Consider the following 5,582-nt stretch of genomic DNA (forward strand, 5'->3'; position numbering starts at 1 on the left):
TTAAGATGGCTCAAACCGGTTTCAACAATTTGTGAGGAAAGGTCTTAGTTGGAGGATTAATTTTATAACAAGGTTTCACATTGAGGTAAGGTATTATGGTACCAAATGAAACACCAATCATTTACTTAACAAGATGCACTCATTAATGTGACTTAATTTAATAGGTTTCCATGGCAACAAAAGAGCCATCTGAAAATGCCCCATATTTTGGGTGAGCGTTATTTGGGATAGACGAAAAGGACCATCATTTCCTTTTTCATTTCGGTTACATGAAGATAACTCTATACTTAAAAGCTTTCTTGTCAATTAATTTGAAAAAGCACGCTATTAAGTTCCAAGATTTTTAAGGGACATGAAGGTCGATAAGGATGAACATGGACCACAAGCAACCTTTGCATCATTGATAACTACTAGACCATCGAAACAAACCGCTGAGTAATCGCCAGCTTTCATAATATTTAAATAGATACCCATCACCAAAATTGAAAGCTAACCGGTTTAAAATGGGTGTTTGACTTAAATACTTGTAGTTCCGCGCTGTTCGGAATGGGTGCCTTGAATTAAACACTGTTGATCATCGCTATACGAATACTTGAATACGGTGCATGGGAATATTACGTTGGTGACCTTCTAATCTACGTACATCGTGTAATTGTCTCTAGATTTCCAATGTCGTCTATCCCTGAAAGCATCAACCTATAAGATAAAACTCTCTGTAAAAGTCAGAACAAAATTCTCTCTAGCAGATTCATGGCCACCTTCAAATTTTTCATGATTTTTATCTTAGCCTGCTAATCACTTTTCAGCAATAAAAAATGGGGTCACAGAGTTCGTTTCTGAGATGTAAGCATTTAAAGACAATTTATAGGGAGTTTTTAGTTGGGTTTTTGTTGCCATGGTAACCTCAAACATCACCTCAATAAGTGCATCTTGTTAGGGGTGACTTCAATCCTTTCAAATAGTGCAGTCGGTTAAAAGTGGTTTGAGCCTCCTTAAATAAATAGCGACCTTTAGATTGGAGTATGAGGACGACTACCAGTACGAGTTCTCAGTTCTGAGCACGCGCATTTCGAAAATTTTGGTTCTTTAATAATAATAATAATAACAATAATAATAATAATTTTTTTTTTTTTTTTTTTTAATAATAATAGAAAAACCTTTATTGAAAATCAGTCAGTTAACACAGAAATTATTAACAATATAAAAAAAATATATTCCGTTCCAATTATAAAAAACAGTTCAAGTTCATTGTTCATTTACACAAGCAAAAAAAACAAAAAAAAAAAAAAAAAAACAAAAATATATATGCACATGTTATTGTTATTATTAGTATTAATATAAATAACTTTATTTTTAATAATAATAATAACTTTTATTAATTTCTATTGCGCAATTATCAATATAAATTTTCAATTGCGCAGTACAATATGATCTTAATACAAATATATAAAAGTACAAATGTTAATGTCAATTTAAATATATAAATACAAGCAAAAAATATAAGATACATATGTATATATATATATATATATATATATATATATATATATATATATATCGAAAAGCATCAAATTTAACACTATAAAAAGGCTTCTCTGTAGGGCTAACGCTCACATGGTTCATATGGGATTGAAATCTAGCACTTCACATTACACTCTATTCAGTTAACTCTGTTTAAAATATAAGTGCTACACGGCCAACGTTTGTATAAACGTAACCTTTCCTTGTACTTGTACATGTTCATTGCCGTGACTTTAACATCTTCACTTCCCACGGCCTGCTCCCGTCTGACCTTGTAGCTCGGTCGGTAGAGCGGCGGAGATCTAACCCGAAGGTCGTGGGTTCAATTCCCACCCTGGTCAGAGTTTTTCTCTGTCCTTGTGTGGGCCCGTTTCCATCTGTAGGGCTAACGCTCACATGGTTCATATGGGATTGAAATCTAGCACTTCACATTACACTCTATTCAGTTAACTCTGTTTAAAAAAGATAAGTCTTGATTGCCGTCTTGAATTTATTAATTGAATTTAGGTCCCTGATATCACTAGGAAGCTCGTTCCATAATTTGGGGGCGGCCACGAAGAACGACCGGTCTCTGAGTGTCTTGCGAGACTTCAATGCGAGACTTAAATCTTAATGCGCGTGCTCAGTACAGAAAACTACAATACTCGTCAAAAATCTTGAAACACTTGTGGCGGTTTCCCCTTCCCCAATGTTGATTTGGGTATCACAGTGGTCTCAGTGCTTCAAAACGCGCGTGGCTCAACATTGGGGAGGGAGAAGGCACATTTCAGTTGGGAAAACAGTGTGAAGTCGAAATCTCAGGATTTTTCCAGAAAATTCGACAGAAACGGTGTCTGTTTCAACGATTTGTGACGAGTATTGTGGTACTTGCACTCCAATCTGAAGTTGGCTAATTTTACGATGCATACATACGTGTACTTTCATGGCGCATAGAAGACAAAATACCAAAAATTCAGGAAGTTTCCAATCTATGCGTCTTTGATGAGGCCGCATTTTTGTCCCTCTGACCGACCTGTTTTTGAGCTTTCAAAAGAAACGACATAAGAAAGGAAATGACTTCGTAAAACATTTTTCAACTTTTAATCTGAAATAGAAACAATGGTTTTGCCCGTAAAGATTTTTTGTTTCAACTTCTACCGAGAACAGGAGCGAATGACTAAGAGCGCACAAGTACATTGTCTTTGTGGACCAAGTTATTTTTACATTGATTTTCCCACAAAACCACACCTTTCCAGCTAATCACAAGTCTAGCATGAAAAATTAGTACCCATGGGATTAAGAATGGTCACTCGCGCAAGCCAGATCGTATTTTAAGAATTCGCCTAAAAATCGCTTGATCTTTGCAAACGCTCTAACGTAGGCCTGATGCACACGATACCGGACGAATTTTATACCTGTTGAAAAATTTGACCGGCCATTTTGTTCGCTCGGAACCGTGCCATATTTTCGCTCTCTTCACACAGAACTGACCAACCGGATTAAAGATAAACCTTTGTCAGTGGTTTTACCATCTCTTCGTGAGCAGAGATTTACTTTACGAAATCCAAAATGGCGTCAAGAAAGAGAAACTAACGATAGTAGCTGAGTTACCACGCATCCATGTAACCACACCTTTGTCGTGCAAAAATTTAGACGGCCAAGGTGTTCACAGCGTGCCGGTTAGATTTTCGACCGTACCGGCTAAAAATTCGTCCCTGATTTATGCCTTCAAATTTTTGAACGGTCAGGTGTCTAAATTTTCGTACGTTTAGCGTGGTTCCGTGTGAACGGAACCCCTAAATGCACGAATTTTCAACTGGTAGAAAATTCGTCCGGTACCGTGTGAATCGGGCCGCAGACCTAGTATTGGAGCCACAGCAGAGGCTTTCTGTCCGCATGGGAGGAAAATAGGGAGTTTAAGAAACCACGAAGGCTACGGCGACGAAAACGTCACTTCAAAATACAAGTCAGTGAGCGAGCTATTCTAAGTATTTCATGATTATTCCATCTTGTTTACATTACTCAAGACAATATCGGCGAAGTGTCCTAAAACTGGATTGGTACGGACAGATTTTAAGAAAAGAGTGAGACTGAAACATTCGCTGTAGTTTGTCCACGTTGTCGTCAAAACCGTAGTTTTGACGAGTACGGGAGAGAAATGTTTAAAAATACGTGCCGCACGATCAATTTGGTTTATTCAACCAATAAGATTCTTGCTTTTTGTTGTTGTCGTTGCCATAGCCGTAGCCGTGGCCGTCTCGTTTCTTAAACTCCCTATTAGGGACTTTAAGATCAACGACGCGACGGCAACGAAAACGTCACACATTTTGCATATTTAAAGACGGTGCCTACTATTGTTATTGCGCATATGTTTTGCGCATCTCGAGATACTCGGATTTCCTATCGGTGATGCTTACTAATAGAGGGATGTTTTCGCGCGGCTTAAAATTATGCAGAGAAAGTGGATCTTAGTATTATTGGTCTCCAAAAAGAAAATTGGGGGTAACCATGCATTTTTCAGAGATAACGAAGTTTCAATTTGAGAAAGAAGCCCATACATTGCATTGTATTTTAAAGCTTTTTACAAATATTGTTCATGAATTATCTTTGAAAAATGCGTGGTTACCCCCAATTTTTTTCGATTTCAGTAACACTTGTTAAGATCTGCATTTCCAGCATAATCATAAACCGGGGCAAAAATACCTTTGAATTAGCAGACACCATCCTTAATGAGCAAAAACAATACCTACGCGCACACTGCACGTGCAGTTTTCATTTTTGTACATTCCTTTCACGTTTTCGGCAAATCTGCGACGTGAAATGACCAATTCTCAAGTTTTACGGAGAACGTGAACACAAGGCAGCGAATTTGAATTTTCTGTCGTAGCTTCAACACCGCACCTCCTAATTCAATTCCTGGAAAGTTGCGCTAGTTTTTAGAAGTTTGACAAACCGACATACTGACGAAAAAGATTAATAAGCCTGAAATTGCAATTCTAAATGACGTTTTCGTTACCGTCGCGTCGTAGATCTTAAACTTAAGTACAAAAAAGATATTAGCTAATCTATGTGCATTGGAGTATAGACCCTGCCACACGGGATTTATGGCATTTTGAAATGCAATTATTATCGACGTGAACTCAACGTATGAAATTAAGGGTGCGTTCGATTGACCGTATTCTGGAATAGGAATATATGGAATATAAGTTAGAAATCCTTCGTTTTTACGCGCCAAACATACCGTTTTAATCATCTCTCCACGTATGGTTATTCCGGAATAGGGGCAATGAATCGAACGCGCCCTAAGGGTGTGCTCGATTGACCCTATTCCGGAATAAGAGTACGTGCAAGGATGATTTAAAACGGTATTTCTGGCGTTTTTAAGCGACAAGGATAATAAAGATATGTTTAAAATAGCATTTTAGCAGGTGTTTGATAATTTTGATGTGAATCTCCGTAAAAACGAAGGATTTCTAACTTCTATTCCATGTATTCCTATTCCGGAATACGGTCAATCGAACGCACCCTAAGTCTACTTGACTTAGCATAACTGTATGTACATCCATAGCGCATGGATTAGGAAATACCAGTTTAATAAAGTTTCCAAAGTGAATAAAGGTACATGTATTAGCATGTTCATGTGCACTGAAGTACCGACCCGAGCCAGTTGATCTCGATTGTAAAAACACGCGAAAATAAAATACGTGTAACAAATGGGTTTGGGCTCGATTGTGATTGGCCGGTTAAGAAAATGACGTTGACCAATCACCGAGCGAAACAAGAAAAAATAAACACCAACGGAATCTTTAAGCCCCTGTCCACACTGATGCGTTTTTGAAAACCTCCGTTTAAATATGACCGTCCACGAGGAGGTCCACGAAAACGAAGATTTTCGAAAACGCAAAACGTGGAGACTTTTGAAAACGGAAGTCTATCGTTCTAGTGTGGACGGCGAAAACGGAGATTTTCGAATACGCGTGACGCCATAATCTTATGCATGGCTCACAGTTTCTCGCACGCCAAGACGTCGACAAAGCCTGGTAACAAAAACGCATCTCTCCATCTCCGTTTTCAGTCTCAAG

At 38.1% G+C, this 5,582-nt stretch overlaps 1 pseudogene; it reads right to left on the reverse strand.

Moving 5' to 3' along the window:
• Nucleotides 1-5,078: 5,078 nt before the first annotated feature.
• LOC138054365 (uncharacterized) overlaps nt 5,079-5,582 on the reverse strand; it is a 4,598-nt pseudogene continuing 4,094 nt past the window's right edge.

This window comes from Montipora capricornis, chromosome 6 (assembly GCF_036669925.1).
Source record: "Montipora capricornis isolate CH-2021 chromosome 6, ASM3666992v2, whole genome shotgun sequence".
Classification (NCBI taxonomy): Eukaryota; Metazoa; Cnidaria; class Anthozoa; order Scleractinia; family Acroporidae; genus Montipora; species Montipora capricornis.